Source organism: Gorilla gorilla, chromosome 8 (assembly GCF_029281585.2).
Source record: "Gorilla gorilla gorilla isolate KB3781 chromosome 8, NHGRI_mGorGor1-v2.1_pri, whole genome shotgun sequence".
Classification (NCBI taxonomy): Eukaryota; Metazoa; Chordata; class Mammalia; order Primates; family Hominidae; genus Gorilla; species Gorilla gorilla.
This window is the reverse complement of record NC_073232.2, coordinates 141,420,812-141,443,946: the sequence shown is the minus strand read 5'-3', so window position 1 is coordinate 141,443,946 and position 23,135 is coordinate 141,420,812.

The window sequence follows — 23,135 nt, the reverse complement described above, 5'->3', positions numbered from 1 at the left end:
AGTTTTAATCTAAAAAGTATACAAATAAACTTTTTAAAGAAGAAAAGCATAGCAGAGTAGAAAGTGGCAACTTTTCATTTTCTTTCCCATCAAATAACGTGATTCACACAAACGGCTTTTTATTTCCAAAGCCTTGGTTGTCCATACCCATTAGGGAGATCCACGGTGTTCAAGGAACTTACATGTAATATGTCATAGCAACCCAGGTAAACCAAGTACAAAAAATACTCCCAGAAAGGTACCAGTTTCCGTGCCAAAGAAAAGAAAGAAAAGAGAACAGATATCTGAACTAATATTTGGAACTGATCCCCCTGCACCCGCTTTGTCGTTAACTGGTTATGGGGTCTGGGAGACAGAGCAGCCCCTCTTTAAGGTAAGGATGCATGTAGGGAAATTGATGCCTCCAATTCCAACATCCCAGGTTCAAATTTCTCAAGGGTTGGTTTCTCTTTGCTCTCTTTGCTTGCCGTAGTATTAACGAGAGAAGAGAAGACAAAGGATTTACACTCTTAGCCTCTGTTGTGGTTCCTGAATCTTCTCATTTGATAAAGATGATGAGTTTTTTTTTTTTTTTGGGAACATCAGAGCAGCCTTTCTTTGGCGAGATGACAAATAAGATAAGTGGCTGTCTCCATAATCTATTTTGTTAGTCACTGCAGGAACCCCTTCGCTCCCCGCTTCCGAGAAGCATGCCACCAGGGGTGAAGAAAAACGACTCTTTGGGGGGAATAATTTGATCCTAAGTATGATGCTCTGCACGCAGCCCGGCAAGCAGTCCTCCTCATTGCCGCCGGATGTCTCTATGGCGGGGTTGAAAGCTGTGCTTGCCTCTCCTCTGCCAGGAGAAACTGAGGCCCAGGGAGGTGGCATGGGTCACTCTGGAGCTGAGGAAAAGCAGGCATGCTGTTGAGAAAGAGGCAGGATGCAGGTCATCCCCGGGGCTGCGAGGGCTGAGCTTCTCCTGCAACTCATCAGCTATACGTTGGGCTGACAAGTGCCCATCAGTGACACGTCAGGTTCACGCCACCAGGCCCTCTCTTTCATGGCCCCATTGAGCTGTCCACTGACCTGGTCCAGACGACTCTCCCCATCACACCTCAACCTCATTAGTGAGAGCTCAGCTGCGAGGGCCTCTTAAATGGCATGAGTTTGAATACGGATTCTGGGTCTTAGCAATTGTCCTGCTTCCTAAAAATGGAAGCTGTTGGAGTTCATGCTCTAGCTTTGGAGTCCAAATTGCCTTGGTTCAGAGGAAACTAGCTGTGGTAGGCTGGCGGCTAGCTGCCTCACAAATACCCACATTCTAATCCCTGGAACCTGTGCATATGTCATATTACAGTGTAAAAAGGACTCTGCATGCATAATACAAAGGCTCTAGAGATAGATGATCCTGGATTTTCTGGGTGTGTGCAGTGGAATCACGAGGGATCCTTAGAAGAGGGAGGCAGGAGGATTTGAGTTAGGGGTAGGAGAGATGAAAAGGAAGCAAAAAATTGGAGTGATGCCGGGACAGGCCACCAGCAAAGGAAGGCTTGTACCTCAAGATGGAAGAGGCAAGGATGTGGATTTTCCATGGAGTTCTCCAAGGAAAGGCATCCCCGTAGGCCCCTTGATCACACACTTCTGACCTAAGAACTGTAAAAGAATAACTTTGCGTTGATGTAAGTGATTAAGTTTGTGGTAATTTCTTACAGCGCAATAGAAAACGAATCAGCTAGCATAGAATGTGCTCCACTTGAGAACGTGTTGTCTTTCCTTCCCAGGGGCCTCCTGCTCTGTTCTTAACCAGCCTCTGAGTTCGTGATCTTTCTCTGACTCTAGCAATAACCATGTGGCACACTGGGAAGATGGAGCTCTAACTCTGACCTCTGTGGAAGGCATGAGCCAATCCAAATCATTTCTGAGGTTCAAAAGAGTAGGTTTTAAAGTCTTGGTGTTTTAAAAAAAAATGTGTGCCTTTGTACTTACTGATTGGCTGCCTGTATAGTATTTCTGGCTGGGCTAAAGCCCAGGAAGGTCTCAAGAGAAAGGCCAACCACGTGAGGTTGTCTAACTAAAGATATTTGGATAAATTCTGGATAAGCAACTGAATTTTTAGATGCTCTTCCAACCCAAACTTGGGAGCCGTGTGAAATTTACACATCATTCCTTAGTGGTCTGAGGGAGCGGCAGAGAGTTGTGAAATGGGAAGGAGAAGAGCTTTGAGAGCAACCCGGTCACGACCCTGGAGTAGGGAAATTGCTTAAAACCCAATCGTAAATATATCCTGCTCCTCGGATGCAGAGCCGTACAAAGAGAACAGTGCTGAGTGCTGAAGGGGGCACCCCGAGCAGCCCTTCAGGTAGTTTTCAGCAAAGCTCTGGCCTTTTCCAGTTCATGAGCCAACAAGGTGACCATGCTGAGCAAAACATCCTAACTCGAAGGAACTCCTCATGGCTCTGACATCCCCGAAAATAAACATTTTGGAGTGCCACAAAATCTCCCGTTAAATTATAAATCCTTCTCGCCCTTTAATAATCCAGGTCCCGATTTCCAGGTTTCCCCACCATTTGCTAAATGTATCTTCTCATGAGGTTTTGTTCAACCGCAGAGGTCTGGAAAAGCCACTAAAACTGAGCCGCACGCATTTCTGGTGAGCATCTCCTTTTCCCTCAGCCTTTCTGAGCAGGGGCTTCTCTATCCTGCTGGATGGCATGAAACATCCTTAGGACCCCACAGAGAGCTGGTAACAAACATTTTTGTACCTTACCCTTATATTTTGACCTTTCTAATATATCTCGTATGGGCATAATTTATTTCTTAATTTTTGACAAACTGGTTAAACAGTAAATAAAACATTAAGTAATGGTAAAACTTCTTTATGGGATCCAACTTATGAAATATACGAACACAGACCCAAATGCTACTACAGAAACACGGTAAGGCATCCACTGACCTTTGAAACCATATCTTTGACTCTGCATAAATTGTGTAAACTATTGCAGGAACACAAAATAAAAATGTGCTAAAAATAAAAACTCAATCCTGATTGTTGTAGCTTCATTTTGCACCATTCCAGCTGTTCAAAATGGTTCGAGGATGGTCAGGCAGTCCCTGTGCTGTTGAGATTTGCAGTCAAATGAGCAGGAAAGAGGAGCAGTCCTAGTCTATGATTCTGAACCATTGGTGAAATACTTGCTGCTGATTAGCATAACATAGAAACCTGAACTAAGTGACGCTAAGTGATTGTAATAGGAATGCTCTGGGTTTTCTGGGTAAGCGTCTGCTTTCAGTAATGCCATAGAAAAAGAACTGATCTCAGTTGTAACTCACGAAAACCTGGTACTTGACTCTATGCATTACATCAAGAGCCAAAGCACAGACTGACTCGGAGACACAGGATGGGCTGAGCAGATACTTCTACAACTCGAATATGGGGACAGCCACAAATGCCATGAAATGACATTTTTTTTTTTTTATTTTTTAGAGTCAGGGTCTCACTCTGTCGCCCAGACTAGAATGCAGTGGTGCCATCATGGCTCACTCCAGCCTTGAACTCCTGGGATCAAGTGATCCTCCTGCCTCAGCCACCTGAGTAGCTGTGAGTACAGGTGTGCCACCACTCCCAGCTATGAAATATTTTTTTTAAAAATGCCCAGAAACTGGAAATAGAACAAGAAGGATAGTGGATCAGACATTCGGAAGAATCTCTGAGAGACAGAAAAGGATAAGAATGTACATAAGGGAAGGGCATGAAGGAGAACCCCTGAGAAAGGGGACAGTGGAACCTGAGGGCTCATTGGTGTCCCTCAGGGTCACCATGCCGACAGCTTTGCAGGAGCTGTGCCACCTGATAACCCCCTCCTCACCCAGCCCTGAGCATTGGGCAGCATCAGTGTTTGCCCCAGATGGAGTCAGAGGGGGGTCTCAGGGCCAGGGAGGTGCAGGGACCCAGGAGAGACACTGGGCTCCATGCCCCCAAAACACAAAAGAGAACAAAGGGAATTGAGGGAAGTCATGGAAAAAAGAAATAATGGGAGAATATTTCCCAGCGTTGAAGAAGTACCTGAGTCTTCATATTGAAAGACTGCTGACTGCTGAGCAGGGTAGGTGAAAAAAGCATGTGCATCTAGCCTGGTTACTGCTGAATTTCTGAGCACTGAGAATAAAGGGAAATTACTAAAGGCTTTCAGAGAAAGGGATAAAAAGCACAGGTACTTAGGAAGAACCAAGAATCACAAGGACGTGGGTCTATACTCAGCAGCCACACTGAGGAAACGCTGGAGCGATATTCCCAAAGTTCTGAAGGAGAAAGATTTTGACCCTTGAACTGTACAACCAGCCAAACTGGCATCCGATATGAGAACAAAATAAAGGCAACTTCATCTGCAGGGGCCCTGAACAATTGCTCTCTCTAGACCCTCTCTGGAGCAGTCACTGGAGAAGGGACTCCAGAAGGAGCCAGGCTCTGGAGCAATCACTGGAGAAGGGACTCCAGAAAAAGCCAGGCTCTGGAGCAATCACTGGGGAGGGGACTCCAGAAAGACTCAGGCTCTGGAGCAATCACTGGGGAAGGGACTCCAGAAAGAGCCAGGCTCTGGAGTAATCACTGGGGAAGGGAATCCAGAAAGAGCCAGGCTCTGGAGCAATCACTGGGGAAGGGACTCCAGAAAGAGCTAGGCTCTGGAGCAATCACTGGGGAAGGGACTCCAGAAAGAGCCAGGCTGAGCATACAAGGCTGCTTTGTGACTCTGCTTTGAACTTAACATAACTTTCTCTGCAGCCTCTCAGAACCTTAATTTTCTTATTTGTAAAATGGGGGTAACAAAAACCTCATTTGCAAGGCTGTTATGAGGATTAGAGAAAATGAGTGTGAACCTACCATAGTGCCTGCTACATGAGAATACAAATGCTCAGGCAATTAATGAATCAGCCACTTTTTCTGTAGCCACCCTCACCCGCCACCATTGGCTATGCTTAGGTTCACTGGTGCTCAGGACAGAGCCCACATTAGTTCTTTGAAATTGTCATCTCCAAGGAAAGCAGAATTCTATAAATGCAATTAAAATGAGTTTATACTTTCTAATTCTTAATTCTTCCACAAATATAAGTTGGCAAGATCCCTCCCCATATATTCTGTCTCTTTCTTTTCTGTAATTTTATCTAGATCACACATAGTTGCCTATTCTTTTTGTGCAGCAATAATACTAAACACACACCTAGGATTCACTGAATTTAGTAATCATAGGACCATTTTTACTTGATAATCTCTGATTCTTTGCAAAGCGTTTTGTATCTGACTATTCTTTTAGAGAGAAGAAGCAAGCAATGGGAAATGTCTGTCTAATTGCATTATGTTTTTATTATAAATAATGTTCAATTCCTTTTCTGTGCAGCCCATTTGAAGATGATTAATAATGAAGTATATCTAAAGAAAATGGACGTTTTAACAAGTTTTGACATCCCGAAAATGATGGACATTTTACGTACAGCTGACTGGAGTGGGTAAGGATGAAGTTAAGAAAAAGGTAACCTGAAATAATGTGAATTGTTTTTTTCCTGTGGTGGTAATGATGATGACGGAATTTTGAGCAAAGTGTCAACTTTATATTAAAAGAAAAAAACCAAAATTGTGCAGCTTCTATGGAAAATAGTATGTTGATTTTTTTTAAACATGAAACATAGACTTATACAATCTAGCAATTCCACGTCTGGGAATATACCTAAGATAATTGAAAGCAGGGTCTTGAGTAGATATTTGTACACTCATGTTCATGGCAGCATTATTTAAAATAGCCAAAAGGTGGATTGATGGATAAGTGAATACACAAAATGTAGTCTATACATAACATGGAATATTATTCAGCCCGAAAAAGGAAGGAAATTCTGACATTAGCTACAACATAAGTGAACCTTGAGTACATGATGCTGTGTGAAATGAGGCAGTCACCAAAGGACTAATGCTACATGATCCCACTTATATGAGGTACTACAGCAGTCAAATTCGTAGAGAATAAAAGTAGAATGGTGGCTGCCAGCTGTGGGTAGCGGGGAGAATGGGAAAGTTAGTGTTCATTGGGGACAGAGTTACAATTTGGCAAGATGAAAAGACTCTTGGAGATGGGAGGTGGTGATGGTTGCACAACAATATCGATGTGCTTAATGCCACTGAACTGCACAGTTAAAAATGGTTAAGTTGGAACATTTCGTGTGTATGTTACTACAATTAAAAATAATTTTAAAAAGAAAAAGAAAAAAACAAATTGAGCTAGTTTAAAGCTATTTAAGGTGTGGTTCTTGATATTGATACGCATTAATTAGTACATATTTTATTAAAGAACCTGTGGAAAATAGTAAATGGGAGAAGTCTCTGATGGACAGTCTAACACTGTACAGTCACGTATGGGAGATGGTGTGGATGCCCTCAGTGCCACCCCCTGGGCCCTTCTCAGAGCTGTGCCCTCGTTCCCCAGCTACCAAGGGTTGGCAGCTAAGAGCTCACAGCTGCCTCTCCTCCAGAGACCTGTTCTCAGCTGATGACAGTCTTGTTGCCAGGGGGATTTCAAATACTCCTGCCCCAGAGACGGCCCACAATCTTCTGTGGCTAGCAGTTTTTACTCAACATTATAATTTTCATCCATGTTGTTCCTTGTAGCTGTAGAATAAAGAATTCATTTTCAACACCGTAGATGACATTCCTTTGCGTGAATATCCACATTTATTTATCCATATCCTGTCAATGGACACTTGAGTTGTTTCAGTTTTTTTTTTTAATTTTCCTATAATGAATAAAGCTGCTATGAACATATGCAAAATATGCAAAGATTTCACTGGGGTGTGTACCCATCATGAGATCTGCTGGGCTATAGGACCTGCAAATCCCCAAATTTGCCTGATGCTGCCAAATTTTTTCCTAAGCGGTTGTCCCAATTTTCACCTCTACCAGCAATATATAACATCTTTTATCGATTCCCAACCTTCCCGAGACTTGATGTTATCAGACCTCCTTAGGTTTGCAAATTTGGTGGTAAAATGCTTCTCATTGCCACCTTAGCTATGTTGACTACTAATGAGACTGATCCCTTTTTCATTTATTTGTGTCATTCATATTTTTGCAAAGTATCTGTTCATTAATATGCTCACTTTAAAGCTATAGATAATCCATTGTATGAATCTATCTATAATCAGTAAATTTTTTATTTTTCTTTTTTTTTGAGACAGGGTCTCACTCTGTCACCCAGGCTGGAGTGCACTGACACAGTCTCAGCTCACTGCAACCTCCGCCTCCCGGGTTCAAGCAATTCTCCTGCCTCAGCCTCCCTAGTAGCTGGGATTACAGGCACCCATCACCATGCCTGGCTAATTTTTGTATTTTTAGTAGAGATAGGGTTTCGCCGTGTTGGTCAGGATGGTCTCGAACTCCTGACCTCAGGTGATCCACCTGCCTCGGCCTCCCAAAGTGCTGGGATTCTAGGCATGATCCACCACACCTGGCCTATAATCAGTAAATTTTTTAAAGCTATAGAGTCCAAAGTATGAATATGCTACAATTTATGCATATACTTTCCTCCTTTGGTAAGCTTTTGGTTTTCACAAACATTGCTACTATGAACATTGGTAGACACTTTTTTTTTGGTGCACATGAGCAAACATTTCTGTTGGAAATATACCAGAATGAAATTTGGGGTCATAGTGCATGCATATATCCAATTAGTAGATAATGCCAAATTGTTTTTCAAAGCGACTTACTTGATTTACTCTTCTACCACCAATGCGTGAGAGTTCTAGTGGCTCTACATCCTCGCCAACATTTGGTGTTGTCAGTCTCTAACTTTAGCCATTTTGGTGAGTGTACAGATCATCTGTTGGGTTTTAATTCAAATTTCTATGATGACTAATGAGAATGAGAAGTTTTTCTATATTCATTGGCTATTTGGATAAACTCTTATAAAAGGCACCTTCAAGTTTCTTGCCCATTTTTCTGTCTTTGTCTTAGTGATCCAGAGGAATTCTTGATGCATTTTGGATATGGAACCATTGTCAATTTTATGTGTTACAGATCTCATTGGGTTGTTTCTCTACTCTGTCAATGTAGTTTTGATGCATAAAAATTCTTAATTGTAATGAATTTGAACTCATCAATTCTTTTGTTTAGGTGAAGAGTTTTCTCCTTATACTGTTTATTCTTATCCTATTTAAGAAAACTTTTTCTAAGCCCAATTCATTGAGATATTCTGTTGTGCTATTTTCTAGAAGGCTTACCGTTTTCCTCTTTATGCTTAAGTTTATGATCTGTTTGTAGCTGGGTATATAGGAGTTTGTTATATACATTTGTCAAATTGTGCTAATAAATATTCATGAGAAAATGATAAAAAAAGATACTTGTTTTGGCTTTGCATAATAAGCTACCAAATGTTTTTAAATAGTTAATCTGGGTCAAATATTTGTCAAATTTGTATGTATCTATTGATAGAATCATATGGCTTTAATATTATAAACCAGCAATGTCACAAATAACATTAATAGATTAAAAAATATATTATCTCTGCTTTTTTTGGATATATCTAGTCACCATGTTATATCTCTTTTGATAGACTTGGTGGGCTAATATTTTGGTTCAGTTTGTGTACTAATTCTCATGAGTGACACTGGCTTGTGATTTTTCATTTTTTGTACTCCCCTGGTCTAGATATCTTTTGGTAACCAGGCTTGTCTGGTCATAAAATGAGTTGAAGAGTATTAACTCATTCTAGTCTGCATAAGAGTTTCCATACAATTAAAATTATCTATTCCTTGAAAACTTTGTGAAACTTTCTGAAAAACCATCTGGGCCTGGTGTTTTTGGGATTTTAAAACAATCTTTAGAGGTCAAAGAACTTTCAATTTTTCTACTTGTTCTTGAGCCCGTTTTGGTTAGGAACTTTTTTTTCTAGAAATATTCCCAATATATCTAAGTTTTAAAGTTTCGTGGCATAAAGTTGTTCATGGTAGTTTTAAAATGTCTTTTAAATATTTTTTAAGAGCTATACTTTGGTCCCATTTTATTTTCAATATTGTTTTTGTCTCTTACACTTTTTCTTGGAAAATATTGTCTGTTTTATTTGATTTGCAAAGAACTGGCTTTCATAATCTTCTTTTGAAATACTTTTTACTCTTTTCTTCTATATGTTCTCTATATTTCCATCTTTTTCCCTTTTCTCATGTACTAATATAGGCCTGAATATTCTCCTCTACTTACTGCTTTTTTGTGTCACACAAATTTTTATATGTAACATTTTCACTATAAATATTAAGCACTTCTATTATGGTTTCTTTCTTGATAAACATGTCATTTAGAAGCATTTTTAAATTTCCAAAACATAGGGTTTTTAGTTTTTGTTTTTGTTTTTTTTTTGGTTATTGGCTTATAACACATAAGCATTTGCATAATTCCTATGATTATTTGTATAAGACTAATTTTGAAGATTTGTTTTCCCATATGGTGACTTGCTTCCTTGTATGCATGAGAAACCTTTGATTGTGAATTCATATTTGATAGATATTACTCACTGAAAATACTGGTGGTCTAATTAAGTATATTTTTTTCTATAGAAGATTTTCATTAGATTTTGCTTGTGTTGAGAACCATGAACCACCACTGACTTGGACAAATTTTAGCCTGGCCCCAGAGTCTCAGCCTGAATCTATAAGTGTTAGTTTCAGCTCCTCCATCCCGTCAGTGAACCAAAGCTTAGTCCTAGAAGTGCAATGCTGACATTAGCACCCTGGCCATCCCCTGGCCCACACATATACATTTCCTCTCTGCATAGGCCTCCTTCTCCCACTGCTTTGATTTCAGCTCACATTTTTGGGGCTCTGGCTGTGTTCTTTATTTTCTGGGAACCCAGCAATGCATTTACAATTATGTTCGATAGAATCTGGTTGGTTTGAGCAGAGGGCTCTCCTGTGTATCTAGTCCACTTCCCTGCCTAAAACAGAAGCTTTGGCTGCCAGCTTTGTGTGTGCACCTCTGCTTTTCTCTGCCGTGGTTTTGCTTCCTGCATGTGCAATCTGGACTTTTGCACAGCCAGGAAGTACTGTCTCTAATTATTTGCTTGTCAACTGAGAGAGAAGCCGAGCAGTCAATCCCTTTCACATACTCATCTCCTGCTCCAACGCATTCTTCAAACTCTCCATGCAGAGGCCTTATTTGAGTCCCCTCTTCTGTTTTTCAGGGTATTTTTGCAGAAGTTTTGGCAAGTGTTCAATAAATATTTGCTGTTTGGCTGAGTCCAAATACTCCACTTTGTCTCCTAATCAGAATCTCTGATACGTTCACTTTTGTTTGCCAAAGAAAAGCAGAAATTAAAAACTTGTAAATTATGCAGACTAGGGATTTTAATATGCACAGAAAAGTTATGCTAGAATGAAAATCATAATTTATGGCATTAAAGAAAGAAATGATTTATTCAACTACATGGATTTTTTTTTTCCATTTTGTAAAATTTGGAAAGAATTCAGTTCTGTGATAGGACATTGTGGTTAAAATTGGCTCTACCAGGTGTTCTAATGGACACTAAGAGAGTCAAGGAAGGTACAGCAAAGAGCCCCTCAGGTGGCCTCACAATCCTGCCAGCAGGGGTTTCCCTGCCAGTGGGGTTTCCCTGTCTGTGGGATGCCTCCCCTGGAGTGTGGGCAGGCCTGTGACAAGCTTCTACCCAATAGAACACGGCCAGGTGATGAAAAGCCTGTGAATACATTCCATAGGACTGTAATATCTGCTTTGCTGACTTTGGAGGAGCAAGTTGGCATGTTCTGAGGGTCCTATGGAGAGGGCTATGTGGCGGGGAGCTGAAAGCAGTGTCCGGTCAACAGCCAGCAGGAAACTGAGCCCTTCCGTCCTTCAGCCACAGGGAAATAAATGCTCCACTCTTCCCCAGTCGAGTCCCCAGAAAAGAACCCAATCCTGGCTGACACCTTGATCACAGCCCTGCAGAGAGCCCAGCAAAGCCATGCCCTTGGAAACTGTGAGATGGAAACGTATATTGCCTTAAGCCACTAAGTTCATGGCAATACTGTTACACAGCTGCAGATAATGCACACCAGAGGACAGAAGGGCTTAAAAAAATCTCCTCTTTAAGATGCTCTTCCAAGATTTTTCAAAGTGACATAGACAGTAGAGGGAAAGAACCAGTCCTTTCTTTATCTTTTGGCTTTAGACTCCAGAGCAGAATTATGTGACTATCAAATTATGGAGGAATTGGAAAAAATTGGAGGTACACTTAGAATGTGAGCCAAAGATTTTGGAAGAAGACTGAGCAGTGCCCAGTGAGTTCTGCTATTTGTACCCACAGCACCTCATGTTGTACAGTGCATTGAATGAGCTCCCACTGTTTGAAACACAAGAATAGGCCATGATCATCGAGTGCTTATGGAGGAGCTAAAATCACAGCATCTCAAGCCCTCACTCTGGTAGAGGGAATAAAACATCTGTAAATACTGGAGGGATAAGATCTTCAAAATAAAGATATTTGAAGATATCATGCACGGAACACCTTTCCACCTGCTTGCTTAATATAATGTAGTCATTATGGCAATAAATGTTTCTAATAAAGTATGAAAATGGATTGTTTGCTTTGCTGCTGTATGAACTCTCATTTCTCTTTTTATGATATTGAAGCTGACATTTGCTTACCCTTAATCAGTGGAATATTTAATCAAATCCAATCTGTAAGAAGCAAGAGGAATTTTTATTTTATTTAAAAGCTGTCCCCATGTAAAAGGCCTGAGAAATAGGACAAAGCCCGCAGAACAAGTGTGACTGTGAGAGTTACACAAATCAGGGTGGGGGGGGGGAAACTTTTGAAGGAAAACCTGCCACCACCCTGTGGCCAGCAGCTGGGTGTGGTCACAGAGAGGTAGTTTTAAATTTTAAATCAATGCCTCTGATGTGCGGTCTAGGAATTTACAGCAACCTCCACGAGCAAGCCTGCCTTTATTTTTGTGGTTGAATTGTCTCAAAAGTATGTGGGTGTCTTTGGTCTTTAGGTAAAATGGGTTCATGCAATTCTCCGGCTGCAAAACCTTCAATAGCTCCCCCAGGGTCTATGGGATTAAGTTCAATCTCCTGAATCTAGCAGAGAAGGAGAGCCATAATCCACACTTAATCTTTTGTCTTCCAGTCTCCAGGGGTCCCCCCATAGACCCAAGCCCCACTGTGGTTCCAGGCATTTTTGGTAGCTCTTCCCCGAATGCATCACCCTTTCATGCCTCCATCACTTTGCACACCCTCGTCTTCTTTTACCTTACACCCACATTCTTCTTCTATTCCAGAGTCTGATGCAAATTTTACTTCTTCCCAGAAATGTTTCTTGAAATCCAGTTTGCTAGTCTTCCAGTCTCTGTGTTTGTGTAGCGCTTGTACACAACTGGCACCATTCCTAGGCCTGGCATTATTTGATTATCTTATTTTTCTCCAGGGTAGGACCCACACAAGCCATGTTCATCTCTTAACTCCAGCACATAATACGGCGTCTCTTACTCAGTGAGTGCTTTAAAATATTGTTGGATGGATGAGTGGTTTAACAAATGGTGGAGGCTTTCTTTGGGGGGGGAAGTAGTATCTGATTGCTTAGATACCATGAGTTTTCCAGCAGTTGACTTCACTTATTCTACTGCATTCATTTATTCAAGAAGGAGGTATTTTGGTTGTATTGCTTTATACTTCAGCATTAAAAGCCCAAGAAACAAATGTTGACAGCTAGTAACTTCGTCTTACAAGTGCTGATGCTGTGCTCTGCCTTACGGGGGTGTCCACAGTTCCAAGTTAAATTGCATGCGGTTTCTCTCCTCTTGCTGGGGGTGAGGCCTCCGTTACAGATGCCCCAATGACAAGTGCTAGGTATTGGGAGGTCCATGATTTTAAAACCAGTGTAGTGTGATTTATGTTCTTGTTCTGCAGGTAGTGTCCCAGCCTCACAGAAGCAAAACTTCCAAATTAGCCCTCCTCTCTTTGAATAATACATGCAGCCACAAGCACCAGTGTGCTCACCTAGCCAGCAAGGCACATAGCACCAATCACAGAGCAGCAGCTCTGCCTGGGCTGGAGGTGTTTCTGGATTATCCTGGATCAGCTTCAGATTTCAGAGCCATCACTTCCCCAAGGGCTGAAGCAAAGCCACAAAGCCCCAACATTATGAGTAAGAAACAATTGAGGCCAGACATAATCTCTTGCCACCCAACTGGGAACCTTTGTGATATGTGAAACATAATTACAGGACCATGATAAGAATCTTCAGAAAAAATATTTCTTTTTCTTTTTTCTTCCTTTTCTTTTTTCTTTTTTTTTTTTTGAGACAGGGTCTCACTCTGTGTCCCAGGCTGGAGTGCAATGGCGCCACCGTGGCCCACTGCAACCTCTGCCTCCCGGGTTCAAGTGATTCTCCTGCCTCAGCCTCCTGAGTAGCTAGGATTACAGGTGTGCACCACCACTCCTGGCTAATTTTTGTATTTTTTAGTAGAGATGAGGTTTCACCATGTGGGCCAGGCTGGTCTTGAACTCCTGGCCTCAAGTGATCCACCCTCCTGGGCCTACCAAAGTGCTGGGATTATAGGCATGAACCACCACTCCCAGCCCCCCAAAATATTTTTTATTAAAATGAAAAGGTAAAATGTAAGCTTTTTTTTTTTTTGATTAAGAAGGACTTTTGTGTATTTGCTAATAACCAAGCTGCAGAATTGAAAACTAAATGATGCTGGGGTAGGAGTTCTAGAATGTGGAAATTCCCATGACTTCATTTCCAGGCCCATGGCTGTGGCTGACCCCGGCCAGCCTGTATGACCTTATCCAAGGGGTATCTCTGAACCTTGGCTGGCCCATTTATAAGTCAGAAATATAGGCCCTCCCTGCCCTAAAACACTGAGATGATAACTCTTGTGGAAAGAGGCATTGATGGTCAGCAACATGAGGATGAGCATCAGATCCAATGGAGATGGACTTTCTCACGGTCAGTCTTCTTGTCCAGGGACTAAGAAGCCCACACAGAATCAATATGGTACACACTGAAGTCAATTTCAGTTCCTGGGACAGGTAGAGGCATACCTCTCCTGATGGGAGATAAACATTGGGGCGTGGTTGTACTAGTGCCCTGGGGCTGCTGTAATATGGTACCCCACACTAGGGAGCTTCAACAACAGACACTTCTTCACTCATTGCCCTGGGGTGTGCAAGTCTGAGATCCAGGTGTCGGCAGGGCTGGTTCCTTCTGAGGCTGTGAGGGAGTCTGTTCCATGGCTCTCCTAGCTCCTGGAGGTCCCCAGCAATCCTGAGTGTTCTTTGTCTTGCAGAAGTGTCATGTCCATCTCTGCCCCCACCCCCATGTGGCTTCTGCCTATGCTCATGCCTGTCTCTGTGTCCAAATGTCCCTTTCTTATAAAGGCACCAGTCCTCACTGGATGAGGACCCACCCTAATTACTTCATTTCTTCTTTTTCCTGAGACAAAGACTTACCCTCGTCACACAGGCTGCAGTGCAGTGGTGCAATCATGGCTCACTGCAGCCTCGACCTCCTGGGCTCAAGTTATTCTCCCTAGCCTTAGCCTCCCAAGTAGCTGGGACAACAGGTGTCTGACACCATACCCAGCTAATTTTTGTATTTTTTGTAGAGAAGGGAGTTTTGCTATGTTGTCTAGACTGGTCTCAAACTCCTCTACTCAAGGGATCCTCCTGATTTGGCCTCCCAAAGTGTTGGAATTCCAGGCATGAGCCACGATGCATGGCCCCTAATGACCTCATCTTAATTTGATCATCTGCAGAGACCTAGTTTCCACATTTGGTTATATCCACAGATGCTTGGCATTAGGACACTTTTCAACCATAACACTGCCCATGTGGAGATTCTTTCTCCTGTGGCCAGACTCCAGTGGCTAGGTAGCATTTATTACATGGATGGGCAGGTTCCTTGCAGTCCAGACAAGCCAAGATGACTGAGTTGAGCTTCCAGCATCTTCCTCTGCCACAGTGACCTCTCTAGAGTATAAATGGCTCTCAGATCAATCTTCCCCAAGCCCTGCCGTCAACGGACTCACCTCCTGCCCAAGCCCCTGAAATCATTCCTTGTTGCTCAGGGCATGTTCTGAGTAAGGCACCTCCTAACCTAGCCCCTGTGCCCCTTTCCCTATTGTCCACAGCACGTCTTCTGCCCTCATTAGTCCACCATGCCCAGGACCCTCAGGTTTCTCTGGGAGCTTGCTCTTCCTGAATCCAAGGCCAGGGTGGACATTGCTTTCCCTGGGAGGACCTTCTCCCAGGCCCTTCCCACCCTGGGTGCTGAGCCAACCTCATATCCACTGATGTGATGACTGTTGCCCTGCCAGCCCCGACACCCTGCGGCAGGACCACAGCTTCAGCCGCTTCTGGAATCTCCAGTCTGGCAAACCCTTGGTGGGTGGATGGATGGATCAGTCAGTGCCCAAGATGGACCTGCAGTGGGATGTGACCAGGTGAACTGTGGTGTAAAAGCCCAAAGGCAGCCTTGTGCTCAGTCACATCACATTGTTCCTGCAGTGAAAATGCCTCAGCCAGGCACATGGCTCTTTCTGGAACTTTCTGTCCTTCCTGCTGCTCTGGGTGTGACTGAAGTGAGGTCCTGGGTGCATTATCTGCTTGCATTTCTACTGAGTTGTGTGTGTTGCCTGGATGTTCAGCACCATAACGAAATTTAAACCACTGGGTCACCTCGTTCCAAGATCTTCACTCTGTCCCCATCAGTGCCGGGTTATTTCTGTTAGACAGGGCACAGTAGCAATGAATATAAATGAAAAACAGCACCTACAAGCACAATTTCACAGACAAGTCAATGTCAAACATATGCCCCTGGCTTCAAATATTCCATGTAATTAGGAAATTGTCCCAAATTATACCCAAACAAACACATTGTTGGTAAGAAGCAACTGAAATACATATTAATACTTCTGTCAACTGTAAATACCTCTCTACCTTGCTACTGCACTTCCTAAAGTATTTTCCAGACAGGAATTTTGCCTGTCTCTTGGTCCTTCTTCTCAACATCCAGGCTTGGACTCTGGAACTCCTCCATGTGTCTGTGTGCTGGTTGCAAGGCTGGAGGGAAGTCACATTTGGGAGCTGCTTGGGCTTCTTAGCCATCCCTAGCTGTGGTTTCCGAACTTCATTTTTTAAGCCAGAGAAGCCTTGTTCAAATTAACTATTGACATGAGCTCAGGATGAACAGTGGCTTTTGCAGAGGCAGGGCCTGGTGCCTGGAGTCCACTCTTGGGCCACTGGTCTACCCTCCACAGACCTAAAGGGTCCTCATTTAAAACTACAGTTCAGGACAGCCCTTCTCTAGGGCAAGGACCTACATGGCACTGTTCATGGCAGATGAACTACCTGCTTCCATTCCATGTTCCCAGCGTCCAAGGCTGCCCAGCCTTCAGGAATAGGACCTTGTTGGAAAGGTCCTCCTGATATTGAAAGGCCACCGGCCTCTCAAAATTCAGCCTGCTTGTCCTCATGGTATCTTTGGAGAGCTCTTATGTCTGCTCCTACCTCCTCTGTACAAAGACAAATTTCATGTCCCTCCTCCCCAAGTCCTGACTTCAGATGAACCTATGGCTGTTTCAATCTGCCCCTCACACGACATAAGTTCTAGGTTCTCTGTTGCCTCAATTACGCACCTCTGAATTCAGTCTATGGTGTTAACTTTCCTCTGAAAATGCGCCACCCAGAATGGACCACTCTGCTCCAATGTTGCTCTCCCTCCATCTGGAAGCTCTCTGTAGCCAGAGCAACTCACTTTTTTGCCACCGTGTCACAAACGTTTGCATGAAAAATCAGGGAGGGATTTCTCATGCAAACATTTGTAAAGCTACACCCTGCCCATCTTGTGCTTGTAGAATTGGTTTTTTAAAAACCTAAATACAGAGCTTTCCATGCTTCCCACTTGGATTGTATTTGGTTTCATGTCATTCAACCTGGGTTGCTCTTTTTGAGCCTCACACTACAATCGAGCACGATAGCAAAACTTCCCTCCCTACGCTGCGTGGCCTACACACTTGCCATCTCAAGTGTCTGTGCAATGATGCTCTGGGTCAGGTCAGGACAAAGCCTTGCAGCCAGCAGCACATCACGGTGGCCTCCTAGGTGACATTCACTCATCAATCAGCACTGCTCAGCCAGCAGTGAATCCACTTTCCTGTGCTGGGCTCTGGCCCCTGGTGTGCATTCCTTCATCTTATTCACATAAATATAATACAACTGGGTCTTGCCTGGATCCTTCAAATACTGCTGTGAGTTAAGTGGAACACGTGCTGTAATTCCAATTTTATTAATGACGGGGCCGAAGACCTTGGTTTGGGACTCAGAATTCATCTCTTTGAATTTGGGTAAACTGCATAGTTAGATTCTCTGCCCTTGTTTCCTCACCTGTAAAATGGAGATAATAACTGCCTTATGGTTTCTCTATCCTTGGTCATTTCAGCAAGGCCAGCCCTTCCCTGGCCCCTCGGCATATTGGTAGGAACACAGCAAAGCCCACTTGGAGACACAGCCCATGCCTTCAGGATTTTCCCAGAACACGCTCCTCCTTGCCCACTTGGCTTGAGGTGCCCCGGTCTCATCTCCTGGGCTGTTTGAGTCTCTGTTTCTCTTCTTGTTTGCCAGCACTTTTTCAGTCCTCATCTCTGGTTTATGGTTATCATTATACAGATGCACCAAGACTTACAATGAAGTCACGTCCCAATTAACCCATCGTAAACTGAAAACCGCCTAAGTTGAAAATGCATTTAATACACCCAAACTGCTGAGCATCATAGCTTAGCCTAGCCTACCTTAAACGTGCTCAGAACACATCAGCCTACAGTGGGGCAAAGTTATCAAACATAAAGTCTATTTTATAATAAAGTCTTGAGGATCTCATGTAATTGATTGAATATTGTATTGAAAGTGAAACGCACAATGGTTGTATGGGCACTCAAAGTACAATTTCTATTGAATGTACAAAGTCAAAAAATCATATGTTGAACCACTGTAAGTGGGGGCCTATCTGTACTCTCAATTCCACCATCTTTGGCTGTGTGACCTTGAGCAAGGCCTTAGCCTCGTAAGTCTCTGCGTTCAAATCTGTAAGACAGAGAAGACAATACCTAGCTGGAACCCAAGCTGCACACATCACATCGTGGGCTCGACAGGTGACAATTCTTTTCTGCTTCTCTGGAGTCCCAAATGGGGTGCTGGGTGAGCAGCAGCAGAGCTGGAGCTCCCAAACCCTCCACCCAAGGTCCCCCGGTGCTCTGCTCTCACAACTCCCCCATAATGCCCTCAAGAGATGAGTACTTTTTCCAAATCAAGATGATTCAACCTTATGACAGTGTTCCTTCTCTTTCGGAACAGGAAGCAAGAGCAGCAAGTGCATGGGCTGGGCTGTGGGTGCACCTGCTTACAGCTGCTGTGATGCCTCAGAGGGTCACTGCCTCCTCTATCTTATGTGTCTAGAACCCTCCAGGGATCCATCTGGCATCCACATCCAGTTGACCAGGCTATGGTTTTCAGGATTGGTTGTTTCCTGTTTGGGAAAGGTGATCATTTTTTCCTTTTTCAGGCACATTTCTGGTTCTCCATGATTTCTCCAAGTGCACCAAGGGTAGCAGTGAGACCCCTCTCAGGCTGTTTCAGTGCAGGCGAGGAGATGCAGAGGAGGTGGAGATGGGGACATGGAAGGCACACTCCCCCTCTTCACCTCCTCTATGTGCATGGAGACGCAGAGCAGGTATGTCTGCTGAGCCCACGATGTGATGTGTGCGGCCCAGGTTCCAGCTAGGTATTGTCTTCTTTGTCTTACAGATTTGAATGCAGAGACTTAGCGAGGCTAAGGACTTGCTCAAGGTCACACAGCAGCGAGTGTGCCTTCCTTGTCCTTATCTGTCTTGGGGCATGCTGACAGTCACGGGTGTGGCCGTGATGTTGCAGGCAACACCCTTCCAGGAGTGGCTAAGATGGCTGTGAAGTTCTGAAGGGTTTCAGTATGCTTCCACAGCTTCTAGCTTTGTTCCATGACGTACTCCTTTCGTCCTACATCCAAGCAGGGCAAGTGCATAGCTGGGCCGTAGGGCTTTGTCCCCGGCTACATAACCCTCACTTGGGAGATATCTTCCTTTTCAGGAATCGCACTTCCAGCTCACCTTGCAGCCAGGCCTGGCCCTGAGGTCAGAGCAAGGTTGGCTCTCTAGGGCAGTGCCAAGGGCCAGCACATCCTGGACGCCAGGGCTGAAAGTGCCCTGGGGCAGTAAGTCCAACTTTCTTGTTTACAGAGAAGTAAATGAGGGAGATTCAAATTCTCACTAATTGTCGCCTTGCCTGGGACAGTGCTGTTTGCAATGTCACTATGCAATGTGGCTCATGAAACCATTTTTATGTCCCTTGTACATTCCGGCCCAGAGCAGAAATATTATTTCTGATAATATTACAGGTAGCACTGGTTGAGTAGATTGGTGAGGCGCAAGGTTGAGCATTTTACAGGCTCTATCTCATTTAAACTGTGCTATACCCATGGGCAGGGGTTTAATGTAGGGGGTGGAATTTGGGCTTTGAGCTGGCCTACCTGGCACTGAAGCCCTCACCAGCTCACTGTGCAACTCTGGGAGCAGTGGATAACGTCTCGATGCCTCGGTTCTCTTACCTGCAGAGGGAGGATAACACAAACCTGGTAGCACAGGTATGCGCCTCTCAGACCCCCACTGCCCAGCGATGGGGGGTGGTCAGCAGGCAGCCTCCAGCCATCAGGAACTGCAGGGCCAAACTCTGCCCTTCCTGGGCAGGTCACAGCAGGTGATGGAGTGAAGTAGGGTACGAAGGCCTGGCCTTCTGCTCCTGACAGGGAACCAACTCTCCCAGGCTTCAGTTGCCCCAGAACTCCTTGCTAAGTTGGTGGCGGCTTCGTCCCCTCTGTCCCATCCTCCCCCTTCTTTCCCAGGTATTGATCCCTAATCAGTATTCTGCGCCCCACAGTACGTGTCAGTGTCAGCTTCCAGAGAACACCGCCTGCATCGGGCAGGACCTGTCTCACGGCCCTTCCGATAGATGACCTGAGCAGGTGCCAGGCCAGGCTCCATCAGCAAGGATCAGCGTCACCATTATCCTCCTTCTGCAGAGGACAAGGTGGGGAGAGAGCTGCTCTGAGGTGAGGGACGGGTGTGCTGCCCTCCTGCTGGGATAGCAACTTAGAGTATAGGAAAGCTGGGCAGCCCAGCCAGAAGGTAGGAAGGGACCCTGAACTCCGGCCTGCCAGAGTTGGCCTGGGTGCCTGGGAAGAAGCCTCAGAGTCCTGGGCAAATCTTTCACAGCCAAGAGTGAGTTTCATCTTCATTCGTGTAGCAGGAGTTTCACCTACTTTCAGTGCCAAGCAATACCTCCTGTTAGGGGACTGGCACTGCCAGCCACCGCTGGCCTGAAGGGAGGAGTGGCCACAGGCTGTGGAGACTGACAGCCCTGGATTTGGGTGCAGAAGCCTGAGCGAGTTTGTCACTCTGCCATCTCAGCTCTTGCAGGAGCATGAAGGGGAGCCTCCCTCAGAGGTGGTGCCCCTCTCGGGCAGAAGGAAGGCATGGATGGGTTGAATGGGCCTGGGTCTCAGAGCCTGTGCATCCTGGAAGGTGTCTGGTGGGCCTGTTCCTGTTCCTGTTCCTTGCTTGGGGGCTCTGCTCTTTCCACTTGTGCATGACCCCCGGGGACGGCCTGACTCTGGGGAGGACCCTGCCACCTGTACATTCAACTCGTGGGCTGCACCCGGGGCTGTGCTTTGATATCTCCTCCCGAAATGTTCCCTTCAATATGGACCAAAAAATAGAATTAAGATGGTGACCTGCTGCCACGAATTCCACGATGCCTTCCATAGCCAATTAGAAGTGAGTTTTGGATTATGCAGCATTTTGGATTTTCTGTTTCTCAATTCCAATATTGTGAGATGATGTCAACTAGGCCAGCCCTTCTCTCCTGTTTTTTCCCATCTTCTTTTCACACTGGGCACAGATCTCTCTTGCCTGTTTGCCTTCGAAGCTTCCCCATCTCTGTTCTCTGCGTGGTTTCCTTCCAGCCTCTCATAGATGAATATTATTCCCACATTGGAGGAACAAGTCCAAATCTACTTCCCAAAACATTACAAAATGGTTCCAACCACCATCACTCCAAAATATATCCTGGCAGAGAACACAGGCATGGTGTTTGTTTCCAAAAATGCTCCAGGGGAGGTGGGGTCAGCTCAGCTCTGCCCTTGCCCCCCGTTGGTGAGGAGAGCTCTTCCTTCTGCCCCAGGGCCTTGGGTCTCACAAAAGGCACAACCCAGCATCTCAGCCCCTGGGGTTGCAGGATCACCATAACCCTAAAAACCCTTCCAGTGCCCAAGGATGATCTGGAAAAAGTCCCTCTCTAATTGGCTTTTCATGATTACCTTGAATGGCCACCTGATTCATAAAGCTCAAGTCAATGGGTGAATCTGTGGGGCTTTCCCAGTGGCTCTGATCATTATCATAAACTTTGCTGCTAAATGTTGGCTGCCAACACATGGTAATGATTTATTACTCCCTCCTTCTAGATCCTCTTAAACTTGGCATGGCCCTGCTTCATCCCCCATTCCAATTCAAATGAGACTACCATACCACATGGAGAGGAAGGGAAGCCCTCCAGCCCCCCGCCATTTTATCATACAAATAGATTAAATCTCAAACTGTCCTGCAAAGTAACAAGGAACCTGGAAGAACACAAGCACAGTCCCTCGGAGGAAGTCCTTGGTGAATGAGAATTCCTCCACCAGATAGGAGAAATCTTTGTTCCCAGTGGGTGGCATGAAGCCTGGCTCCTCCTCCAGGTGGGTGTAGCATAGCGGGGATGCTGTTCTCATCAGTGCAGTGGCTGATGGCAGGAGCCTTCCTCCTGATGCCCTTTTGAATATACATGAGGATGGGCACCTTTTTTTTTTTTTTTTTTTTGTGATGGAGTTTTGCTCTTGTTGCCCAGGCTGGAGTGCAATGGTGCAATCTTGGCTCACTGCAACCTCCACCTCCTGAGTTCTAGCAAGCCTCCTGCCTCAGCCTCCCGAGTAGCTGGGATTACAGGCGTCCACCACCACGCCTGGTTATTTTTTTTGTATTTTTAGTAGAGACAGGGTTTCCCCATGTTGGCCAGGCTGGTCTCAAACTCCTGACCTCAGGTCATCCGTCCGCCTCGGCCTCCCAAAGTGCTGGGATTACAGGCATGAGCCACCGCTCCTTGTCGATGGGCACTGTTTTATAGGCACAGTTGTATAAAAAAGAGTTGTTTGAAATTCAGGTATATTAAAAACATTTAAGAATCTCAGAAAATCTTCTTGCACATTAAAGATCTGCTGATCAGTGTACTCCTTGATTTAGGATCAGAATATAATGGAAAGAGTCTCGAGCCCCTGTCCCAGCACTGTGCCCTGGGCCTGGGCCTGGGCCTGTCCTCTGTGGTCCCAGCTTCCCTGTCTCTGAAATGGAGTGGTGGGCACTACGGTCTCTAAACTTCCACGAGCCTCTGAAGCCTTCGGATTGCACACAGCTCCTCCCTAATGGTGGGGTGGCACCTGGAGGAGCCGAAAGGAGACCTGAACTTTCAGTCTGGGTTCAGAAAACCACCACTGACTGTGTCCCCAGGATACGGGGCAGGGTTCCAGCCTGGACAGGCAAGCTGATCTCACCAGGCTTTCTGCCTGGCCTCAGCAGCATGCAGTGTGTGGGCGCAGCTTCTCTGTGGCCTCCCCATGTGACGTGTCAGCATTTTACCACCAGAAGAGAAAGCCTGTTTGGGATTTCTTCCCACGCATCATTTCTTCATTGTGTTAGGCACGGTCAAGACGTATCTTCACTTACCCTGTTAAGGGAAGTATTGGGGACAGGCAGTCAATAGAAGTGCTGGCCGGTCTGTGGGATGGGCTGGAGCTGACCTTGAGCCCCTCGGTTGGTGGTTGCACATCCTTCGGGCTCCCTCAGAGAGACCAGTAACCTTCCTCTTCTCCTGGTGCCCCTCCCCTCTGCCTTCTCTACCCTGCTCCGCTTTTGTGTCCTGGGCACTCCGCACTTCCAGAGCCTCTGCCTGCTCCTTGCCTCCACCTGCGGGGACTGTACTGCTTTCTGAGTCTGTCCTGCCA